The 12,280-nt window shown below is 39.5% G+C and overlaps 1 protein-coding gene across 1 annotated transcript in view; it reads left to right on the forward strand.

The window, feature by feature from the left end:
- The window catches only part of LOC144368757 (Fc receptor-like protein 3), a 611,935-nt gene that overhangs the window by 371,428 nt on the left and 228,227 nt on the right, over nt 1–12,280 (forward strand).

Raw genomic sequence — 12,280 nt, forward strand, 5'->3', positions numbered from 1 at the left:
CATTTATAGCTTATCAGTCATATATTGTCCAGCAGAAATAAAAAGCCTGATGGAGATCTGTCTTCATACCTGGAAACACTGGAGGCTATTTTTGTTAAAACTATCAGAATTTTCTAACTGCCATTATGACACATAGTCCAAAGAATGTAGTAATCTCCTTATCATGTTAATTGTTCTCCCTTTTGAAAATTATTGTGTTGACTAAACCATAATTCAAGTAGAGTGTCCTAAGAAAAACCACTGGGTTCCCTGTTTGGAGTCCAGCTGGCTCTGAGCACTGACTCAACCTGTGTGCCCTCCCCTTCTGGAGGCTTTGCATTCTGCACCCAGCTTCATTAACAGCAGGCTGAAAACAACATAGGTTCTAGTGTTTATGGAGTTTTTTGGCCAGGGCCTTTTGGCCTTTTGAGCAGTGTCCCAGTGAAGTTCTAGGTATTTATGTAAGAATGAGCGCTTTTTTTTTCTTCTTCTTCTTCTTTTTTTTTTTTTTTTTTTTTTTAACAATAATGCCCTTTCACAGATTTCCAACTACTTTGTAACTGCATGACTTAACCTGGTGATAAAGGCAGTTATTAAAAGTCTACATTTTCAAAAAATAAATAAATGATCAGCAACCCAGTATATATCAATAATTAGTGACAAAAAATAGAAAATGTTTTCATTAACAAAAGCCATAAAATATTAACCAAGAAAAATAAATTGAATAAAAAGCATGCAAGACTTGTAAGAAGAAAGTTTAAGCTATTAATATGGGATCTTAAATATTATTCAATGATATGTCATGTTCCTTGTGGGAAGATTAATAAATAGCTAAAATTTTATGGTTATATGTACAAACCACACAAGTCCAAATGGAACTACTTTGAATTTGAATTACTGTTAGATAAACAACTGCAATAACTATAAGAAATAATACTTTATTAAAACACAGGAAAGGAGTATTGTGGAAGAGTATGCCATAGAAGATTATTTTAAATACATATTGAATTAAGCAAAATGGTGTGTCATTGATGACAGAATATTAAATAAGGCATTACAAAGGTATAAACATTCCAGCTTGAAATTGAAATGTATATGGGGACCCAATATATTATAAATTTGGCATTTTAACTCAGTGGGGAAAAGAATGGATTACCTAATAATCATGATAACTGGATATCTTTTGGGGAAAACATTAAATTCTTTCCAACTAGATTCATTTTCCTCATATTCCAAAACACTGAGCTTCAAACATTCTAGAAATTTCCAGATTAAAAAAAAATCATGTGCCCCCCAAAAAAGATTAAAAAATGGAAAAAGAACAAAATTGACTTCACCAGCCACACTGAATTTCAAAAAAAGATAAAGACTTTAAATTCCTTATATATCTTATAGAAAATAATGTTCAGTACTGAGTTCTCAGTGAAAATATCTATTAAGCCCTAATCTCCTAGCATGCTGTGTTGAACAATTCTATGTTTGTATGTGAATAGAAATGCTAATAAACCTAGGACCATTGTCTCTACCAAGGAAATGCCAAATGTACTCCATTTATTATAGCAAGGGTCTGCATAGTTGTGTGGAAGATGAAGATACAACCCTACATCTCTGTTTGGGAGTCTGCTGCTCACCCTTTGCAGCCTTTTCCTCATCATACTGGCCATAGAGATGAATAGCTTTGTTCAAGTCTGGCAGATGTTTTCTGCCCAGGCAAAGCCTAGTGCCTGTTCTCTACTGGAATAAACCCCAGGTCAGTGAGTGTAGTTGCATTGTTTTGTCCTCTATGTGTCCATGCTTAGAAAGCTTCAGTGCTCAGAACTGAACACAAGTTCTTCCCTGTGTCTCCCCCATCATGTCACACCTATCTGAGGACAGGGCCATGTGCACACAAGGATTTTTCTGCTTTTAAATGGAATGCTATGAACAATGTGGGTGTTATGTTCTGGGCATGTCCCTTAATAGAAAATAAACAAATCTCTTTAAACTTTTCCACATCTTTCTTTTTGTTTTGTTTTGTTTGTTTGTTTGTTTGGAGTATTGAAATTTCTGCTACAGGGTGGAGTTACTCCTATGTTTCGGATAGACTCCAAATCATGCCATGGGTAAAAAAAAAAAAAAAAAAATGATTATTTTCAGATATTTGAGTGTTTTCAAAACCTTTAGAAAACAGTGTGGCTTCATTTTGTCATCACAAGATAACAATTTATAGATATGTTGGTCATGCATATTAACAATTTTAGACTTTGTGATAAGGACAATAATAACTCATGAAATGTTTTAAATCATGTGTGGCATGATCCAATTTACATTTTTGGAAGACCTGTCGTTCACAAGTGAAGCAATAATGACTCAGGAGGTCATGGATTACAGGACTTAGATGAGATGAAGTTATTGGCATTATAGGTGGAATCACAAGATTACTCAGAGGTAGAGTTCATGAGATTTATGATTAAAACGAATATGGAGAACAATGGGAAGAAACAGTCGAGAGCATGTCCAAAGTTTCCAACTACAAGGGGGTGGACTGGAAAGACATTTTCTAATGCAGCAACACTGGAAGAGGTTTAGAGGAATAGAGAAAAGAGTTTGCTTTTGGACATGGTCACAGTATTGGGACTAGCCTGGAGTGCATTTGGAGGACATTATGGGCATGGATCTGGAATTCCATGAACCAGAATCACAGACCTTCTCTCCCAGGAAGCCTGGAACATTATAAGGATAAGATACATCTGGGACATAATCCACTTTAAATTACAAAAGAGACTTCAGGGAATGAGGATGCCACATAAAACATCTTGGATGCTTTGGATATATTACATATAATTACATTGAAAATGTTTTCTGTTTATTGGACATTTAAATTTAATTGTGTATCTTCTATTTTATTTGCTAAATCTGACAATCTGGAGAATATACATATGTTCCTGACTCCCTAATAGAATCTAATTTTCTGGCCTCTAAACATCTCTGCCCTGGCGGAGATGTCTAGTTGAGGGCTCAGGGTTGGAACATGAGCTTGTCTAGAGCAGCTAGTTGCTTTGCTGATGCTACAGTGTGTCCTGCAATAGGACCAGGTGAAGGGGATGTTGCCTGTAAATCTTTTTGTTCTATTCTGAGGAGCCCCTCATAAGGCTTCCCCTCTTCTGTCAAAGAGAAAGTTTTTCTCCAAGTGAGAGATGTTTTCTCTCTCCACACTTGCCCCACTCTGGACAGGTCTCTTATCTGGATGATGCCTGCATCAGCAGTCCGAGCCACAAGGGGGTGATGTGTGACACCAAACTCTGAATGGGAAGGATATCTGCACCTGCCTGCAGGGCTACAAAGGGGCAGGCTGCACAGATATGAGGATGAGTGTGCCATGGGTGAGTACACAACCTTTCCCTGCTTCCAGTGAGTGTCAGATCAGTAAGCGTTTCACTGGGAGCTCATGTTACTCCAGGAGTGTGTTACACCCAACTCTCACCTCTCCCATTAAGTATCCTCTTTGCAATTAACTCTTCACCATCACCTTGTATTTCATTTGAAGAATTCAATATATGGAAGTTCTGTACTTGATTCGTCATATAAAGCCTTCCTCAGCAGCATTTTAGCTAGCTACAGCATACTGAAAGGCACTAGAGCATTGATAGCCTATGCTCTTTTTTTCTTTGTAAATTATGCAAAAAAAATAGAGAGTAGAAGTCTACATGTAGCAAAATGAAAAGTCACCCCTATCTCTCACCTTGTTCAAAAATCAACTCAGAGTGGATCACAGACTTAGGCACTAGGACAGAGACCCTGTGCCTAATAGAAGAAAAATAAGGCCCAAATCTCTACCATGTCATCTTAGAAATTGATGTCCTTAACAAGACTCCTATAGTGCACAAGTAAAATCAAGATCAATAATTGGGATGGATTCAAATTAAAAAACTTCTTCACAGCAAAGACACAATCAATGACATGAAAACAGAATCCACAGAATGGGGAAAAAATCTTCATCACACACACCTCTGATAGAGCATTAATCTCCAGGATATATTAAAAACTCAAAAAAAAACCAGCAAAAAAACCAATAACTCAATCAATAGATGGGCAAAGAAACTGAACAGACACTTCAAAGAATAAATGCAATCAATCAACAAATATATGAAAAAAAATGTCCAGTATCTTTAGCTGAAGTCAGAATTAAAGACAGACATTCAGTGTAGATAGGCAAGAATCCGATTAGAGAAGGGAGTCTAGTTTAGGTCCAGGAAGTTGGAGACCACCTCTGAGGAACTGAAATCTTAATGTCTTCAGAGCACTTCCTCCGCCTTTATCAAGATAACCTGCCAAAGCTCCAACCTTTTGCTAAGGTAACATGTCCCAGGGATTGTCCCTCCCTTCTGGGAGTTGTAAAAATTGTTAATTGATGCACCCTGGGACCAGTTCCTGCCCACATCACTCCATCTTAGCCCCTCCAACCCATCTGCTTCTCACCTTTTGACCATCCCACCTGGGCAATCTCCTGAGCCTAGTTGCACATGAAGGAAGGAAAGAGATAAGGAGAAGAGAGCAGGAAAGCAAAGGAAGACAGAATGCTCTCGCTCTTTGGCACACCAGGATACTAGCTATGGCCCCCTTCTCTTTCACAGGAGAAGTTTGCATTACCCCTTTATAAATAAGCCCTGTTTTATATTCTTGCCCCCGCATCCTTTTTAAAGTTATATTTAAACATGTGAGGAAGCAGATCTCATCACTGATAACTGGTGTATCATAGCCATGAGAGAACTGCAAATCAAAACTACACTGAGATTCCACCTCACTCTAGTCAGAATGGCAATCATCAAGAATACAAGCAACAATAAATGTTGGCAAGAATGTGGGGAAATTATACACTCAAACATTGCTGGTGAGACTGAAAATTGGTGCAACCACTATGGAAAGCAATATAGAGATTTCTAAGAAAATGTGGAATGGGACTACTATTTGATCCAGTCATCCCACCCCTCAGTTTATACACAAAGGACTTGCAATCAGCATACAACAGTGAAGCAGCCACCACTGTCTGTCCCTGGAGTCCAGTGCTGTTCCCTGACCCTAGCTGAAGGCTGCTTGTTAGGAGGAGGCCCTACTGCTCCTTCTGGGTAGGATTTGGAGCTCTTTTCTCTAAACAAAATTCTATAGGTTTCACTGGCTTCTTTTGTATGCATTAGAGGCACAATTATGGATACAATAGTGATTAATAGAGAAGTAATATGTCCCAGATCAAAGGAAAATTTATTAGTGGAATATTAACCAGTGTGTGCCTTTGCTAGAAGACAAACTGCCAATATCAGGGGAGATTTATTGAGATATTATCCTGGACTTAAGGACAATGGTCTATGTAGGGGACAGAGGTAGGAGACATAGTTATCTGCCCTCATTTTATGATGCTATTTTCAAATCCATTTCTTCAACCTTGTCAAAGACTTTCATCCAGGGCCTCACACATTCCAAGTTTAAAGACAGTTTTTTCTTTTTTCTTTTTATTTTTTTTTACTTTAATATAAATCTAATACACATAGCAGACACATGCTGATGGTAAAGAAATTTGAATTTTGAGAAACTACTAATCTAAATACTTAGATTAATCTACATTAGTCTAAATACACAAATGAAAGAATACATTTCAACTTACAGTGAGAGGAAGCAATTGCTGAGCCACAAAACCTAACTACTTAGGAGTATATCTATCAATATGTCATCATATTCTTCTCAATACAGTTTTTTATGACTTCCCTGAGCATAAGAAACACATCCCATGCCCTTGGAGCTGAGAAGGCCTGCCCCTCTCCACTTTTAGATAAGTCCTTCAAAGGGATAAATAGATCTTTGTGAAACCTTCTGAATGTGGGTTCACAGGCTGGGCCTTGCTCCAGGCTGGGCCCCAGAGAAGAGAATAGCTGTATGAAAAGAAATTTGAGAGATTTACCTGCATCTTCTTGCTGCCTTTAGAATGGAAGTGCTGCTGTGGGGCCCTGCTGTAATTCTAGTTTTAACAGACAAGCTGAGAACCTGGGTGGGAGGTGAAGGAGGCTTTGTTTCCTGTGGGATTACATCATTATGCCAAGAAGCATCAGGTGTGTTTTCTAGGGAGGAGAGAGAGGGCTTGGTGTAAGTAGATACCACTGAGGAGCAACAGGTAGATATGAGTGGTCTGCAGCAGGTAGCTTAGAGAGGGATCCAAGGAAGGTCTCTGGGCCCTGCCAAATTCATTCATGCAGCTGTTAGAAGAAATTAAATAAAGAAGTGCCAGCAACTAAAGAAATGTTTGCAGAATTATAGGTGATTTAAATAGTCTCTATCAATTCAAAGTATATAAATTTAAATTATTCCAAACTTGACAAAGCTAACCTCCTAATTAGCACATCCTCTTTAGTTAAGCACTGAAGCTCAAGGCTTTAGTAGAAATTGCTTCAAAGCTCAGTCCTGAAAGAAGAACATACTAATTTCAATTTCATAGACTCTTTGTGCTGTTGGAGGGTAAAATATTATAGAATTTTGCCCTCCAAAAGAATTTCTCAAAACCTAATGTTTGAATCACCTGCAAAATCTGAAACGTATATATTGGGCCACACCCATCACAATCTATGTGATAGGGCGTAGGCATCTCATTTAAACCAATAACTTTAAGTGGCTAATTTGCAGACTAAAGTCTAAGAAACACTGAGAGATATTGAATTGTTTTCTTAGTTTTAAGAGTTCAATAAAACTATGCAGAGAGTATTTCCTGAGGTAGAATATATATTAATGAAACTCTAAGAATGAAAACAAAATGGTTTTCTTTTTAATAAATTTAATCATTAAACTAAGTTAATATTCCATTGAGTAAGTTTCCTAGTGATTCCAATTACCATAGGTAGATATAAAAGAGGTTGACTAACTGAAAAGTGAACTAGTGGTAAGCCAGCAGAAAGCATGTTCCAGAGGTTTCTGGAAGTCTACTCACAGCAACAGGAGCAGCAGCAGCAGGATAAGCCATCTTTGATGACATCTGAGGTTCTGAAGCCAGAATTAGACAGGAAGTCAGTATAGACAGGCAAATCCTCAGGTCAGATCAAGGAGGCCAATTTTGAGTGAGTCCAGGAAGTTGGAGATGTCTCCTGGGGGATTGAAATGTTAATTTATCAGAAACCTTTCTCCACTCTTATCAAGAACCTGCCCCTGCTCCAGTCTGTTGCCAGGGTTAACTGTCCCAGGAATTGCCTCTTCCTACAGGGAGTCAAAAGGTTGTTAATTAGTGTGTCCTGGCCTGCTCCATCCTGCCCCCCTTCAGCCCACCTGTTTTCCACCTTTTGGCCAGCCCACCAAGCAGCATTTCCTAGGCCTAGTCAGGAACACACTCAAAAGGCTTTGTCTCGGTATGAATTCTCTGTTGTTTACTGAGAGTGTGTTTGTGGCCAAAGGATCTCCTATACTCACTGCAATTATAAAGATCTTCTCCACTATAGATACTTTTATGTTGAACAAATGTGGATTTAGTATGAAGACTTTCCCACAATCATTGCACTTGTGAGGCCTTGCTCTCCTGTGTACTCTCTGGTGTACACTTAGGTTAGAATGATGGCTAAATTCTTTTCCAATTTCACCACTCTTATAAGGCAATTGTCCTGTGTGGATTCTCTTGGGCTGAATAAGGTTGCCTTTTCGACTGAAAGCTTTTCCACCTTCATTGCACTACTAAGTCCTTTCTCCAGGTGGATCCTCCGGAGCTGGACAGTGTAGCCTTAGGACTAAAGGCTTTCCCACATTCCCTACACTAGTGATGCATTTGTCCAACATGCAGGATCCCCCTGCTTGCAGTTCTCTGGTCTGTTTTCCTCTTCTTTTGGGTGGTCTTTTGCGGCAAGGGCCCAAGCTCACCCAAGCTCTGCAGCCCCCAGAGCTCCTGGAGCAGCAGAGAGCCCACAACACCGGACCTCAGCCCCTCCGCCCAGCACTCCGATGCCCTGCTGGCCCAGTGCCTGCTCACCCCGAGATTGTGCCCAATGAGATGTCTCTGCCCCTCACCTTGGTGGAGAGCGCTACCAGCCACTGGGCTGCCCTCCAGACTGGCGCTTCTTCTGCGGTGACACCAGCTCTCACCCCGTGACCACCGACCGGCTCCTCACGCGGTGCTCCCCAGTTGGTGCAAAGGGGTACACAGCACCCAACTGCCAACAGCCTCCCCTCGCGACCTCCCCATGACCATCTGCACAGATGGGCCAGGCACTGCGGGTCCCCTGCACCCTCATAATTATTCCAGCTTTAAATGACCTTCTGTGGAGAGCCATTCTCACACCTGACTCGGCTCCCGGTTTGGGTCTGAGGTGCTCTGGCTGGGTTGGAGCTTTCCGGCCCTCTCCTGATGAGAGAACCTGTCCGTGTGGGGGTGTGACTGACCACTGACCCCGGGGGCCAATCACTGACCCTGAGCTTGGAGTGCAGCCCCCCTCAACCTTCATTGGATGGAATTCTCCCCTGAATTTCTTGTTCCCCAATAAAAGGCTACTCCCTGGTGTGCTCTCGCTCTCTCTCCTGCTAGCCCTGAGTAATCCTTGCTGCCCTACAGGTGGTTCAAGGTTGGAGCCAGAGAGGGGAGCTGTCTCGGACCTGGTCATAGAAAAAGGTAACTGAGTCTGTGTGTTTTATTTCGATCTTGCTAGTTAACTTTTATACCAAGAACCTCATTAATGAAACCAATGTGCTGGCCGCATGGTGGAACCTTCTATTTTCTACATTAAACATAAAGCAACACTAACCTTGGAGATGGAAACTAAGAAGAAACAGTTTTATTTATATTGGCAATGATTTCTTATATTTGATATACAAAAAAGACAAACTATTAAGGTTAAAAAATGATGAACAACATTGGAATCATAAGCTTCTACTGTTTGAAAGATTCCATCAAGTAAATGAAAAGACAAGCCACATATAATATTATAATAATAATAATAATAATAATAATAATAATAAACTTGATAGATTAACATTATTCAGATATCTTATTTTAGGCTTATATCTATTATTAAATTATTAAAATTTATATACTTAAGGGCACATAAAAGTTTCTAACTTGGGAATAGTAAGACAAGCAACTTAGAGAGGGATCAAATATTTCAACCCATACTACACAAAGAAGAGAATGTAAACATCGAAGAGCACCTGAAAAGATGCTCAAAAGCATGAGTCATAGGAAAACAAAAATGAAGACCAACTCACATCCATCACAATGTCTAAAATTCAAATGACCATGCCAAGTGTTGGAAGAATATAGAACAATCAATTTCAGCTCCATTCACTGTTGGTTAAAGGGATAAATGTTACAATCACTTTGAAAAACAGCTTGGTGGCTGCTCTAGGTGAACATACATTTATTATGTGCCCCGTTAATGCTGTCACCAGACATAGAAGCACAAAGCTACAAAAGGACTTGTAACATGAACTTCAGAAGTGCAGTACTCAAGAGCAATTCCAAATGGAAGCAATCAACATGACAATTAGAAAGTGCATGGTTAAAACAAGTTATAGTCCTTACAATGGAATACTACTCAGCAATAAAAAAATAAAATCTGATACTAGTAATAACAGGAAAGAATCTCAGAAATGATATGCTGAGCAAAAGAAGTCTCAGCAAAGAATGTATGACAAATTATTTCATTTATATTTAGTTGCACAGGCACTTTCCTTCCTGCAAGTTGTTCTTTTTGGGTATTTTGTTCACAGTGAGAAAAATCTGACAAAAACAATTCTATTTCATGAACTTGAAAAATATGATAATATTGGCATATAAACAAATATGCTAATGATATATCAAATCAGTGGAAAACAGGATAGCTTTTAAAAGAAAATCATTTATTCTGGCACAATTAGGTGTTTATCTAGAAGGAAATGATGCTGGGCCACTGTCTCATCAGACTCAAAAATAATTTATGAATAGATATAAGGTAAAATGTAAAGGAAAATTAACTTAAATATTAATTTCAAGATAGTGGATGTATAACATTGGCATTGGGGAGAAGTTTTTCAACTAACACTGGAAACTCAGCACATGTAAAGAGAAAAGTAACTTATTTGATAACACTAAAGTCTTCCAATTCTTCTCCATGATATATCTCTTCCTTTGTGGATACTTTTGGGGTTTGTTCATTAACCTTGAATCCTATGACCCTGACAAAAATCACAAATTAATATCAACAATTTTAGGAAGATTTCTTAGGATTTTCTACATACTATTTTTTTTGTAAATAAAAGTAGTTTAACATCTTCATTTCTGCACTTTATTTCTCTCGGCTTGTCTTTATTTTTCCTTAATTTGTGGACTAATGCCAGGTTTCTGTTCTTGCAAGTAAAAGGCTCAGGGGTCACTCTAGTTAAACTGGGCTCACTGGGCTGCATGAAATAACCACACAAGAGACACAAATACCTTTTTCTTTGGGGTTGCTGTGAAGGCTCCTCTGACCTTAAGGGTCCACAGAAAGAGAGAGAGCCAGAGCACGCGCTGACCCCTTTTATTGAGGAGAAGCTATTCAAATGAGGCAAGGGGTCAGGTTTCAGGGGGCTGAGTCTATCTTCATGATGTCCACTGTCAGCAGGTTGACTGACCCCTGGGTAGGCCACACCCAAGGGCACAGTAAGAGAAGGGGACACACACAAGGCACTTCCATGGAAGATTCTATCCTAAACAGGGCAAGGGGTTATATTACAAAGGAACAGGTGAGCATAGCTTCACCCATGGGGCTGTAGCAAGACACACCTATTTCTGTGGCTGAGCACCTCAGCACCCAGCCGGGGAGTGTAACTCAGTCACCCATAAGCTTGGCCTCCCACAAACTAAGATATCCAGCATGATAGTAAGTGAACATGGTTCCAGAATCTATTCTCACCTTGTTTCCTAGGTTACATGGGGAATATTCAGCATGTTACTAGTACCTGTATAAGTTGTTTGTTCTTCATAGATGCATTTTGTCATTAAGAATAATTTCCTTCTATTCCTAGTTATCACACACACACACAAAAAGAATGGAAATCAGGAATGAGGTGAAGGAAGAAGCCACCAGCCAAGAAGTGAGTGGCTTCTAGAGCCAGAAAAATCAAGGAAGCCAGATGTGCCTGACATCCTCCACTAGGTGACAGCCCTATTCCCCAGTGATTTTAAACCAGTGGGACCTTCTGTGAACTCCTAACCTACCACTCTGACATAATGGATTTGTGTTCTCCTCAGCCATGTCACTTGTGGAAATTTGTTACTGGGGCAATGGAAAATCATCCCTAGGGCCTCTGTCACTCACCTCAGCAGTGAGGAGATCTGAGGGACATGACTCTGTAAATTCTGAAGGTCTTAGGTCAGCAGGTCAGGAGATACTATTACATATTTGAAGTGATACAATAGGTACTTGTCCTGTTTTCTTTTTGTCCTCTTTTCTGAGTCTTTTCTTCCCCTTTTATGGGGCTTTCACTCTATTTTCTGTAGTAAGCTGATTTGCTAAGTGTGACTATTTGAGTTGTCCTGTGATCATTGATTATTTTATGAAGGCAACCAGCCCTTGAGGCACAGAGATAAAAGAGAGAACTTTGCAGACTGCTGAAATAACCTCAGGGCCAGAGGTCTTTACTATTGGCTGCTTTATCTTTAAATTCAATAATGGGTCTGAGGACTTTCCAACCATTCAGCTAATTTTGCCAGCAAATTCCTCTGTATTATAAAGGCAAAAGCAGCCATACAAATCCTTAAAACACCTGGTGAAATGCAGGTTGACTTCACATCTCCCCATACGAGTGGCCATGTCTCTACCCAGGGAGGTCTCTTGAAGAGTATTTTGTTGTTGCTGCTGGTAATGGTTCTGGTTTCATTGATAATGATTACAGTTTTTGTTCTAGCTGACATTGTTTCTGTTCATTCTTAACTATTTCTAGGACATCATTGTAGAGTAGTAGCTCTATTTTAATTGTGGAAGGTAAAGGACACAAGAATTTTCTGAAGTATTTTTTAAAATTTTTATTTCAAAATTTATGGAATGATACGATTTTCAATTAAGGTTCATAAATAAGTTCATTGTTGTGACTCAGTGACATGCACAATGTGTGTATCAGAATCATCACCAATGTGTTAAATTGTGGCTGCATCAGAATCACCTGGGATACTTACAGAAAGATGCAGATCCTAGGTGAGAGTTCAACTCCCACTAAAGCACTTGCCATTGCAGCCAGGGAAGTTGTACCCACAATCCCATAGCTGATGGTGAAACAGACAGCCTTTGAAATGAAAATCTTCAAATTCTTTTAACCTTGATCTTCTTTATACTGAGGATGGAGGCCAACG

The sequence above is a fragment of the Ictidomys tridecemlineatus genome, chromosome 11 (genome assembly GCF_052094955.1).
Source record: "Ictidomys tridecemlineatus isolate mIctTri1 chromosome 11, mIctTri1.hap1, whole genome shotgun sequence".
NCBI lineage: Eukaryota > Metazoa > Chordata > Mammalia > Rodentia > Sciuridae > Ictidomys > Ictidomys tridecemlineatus.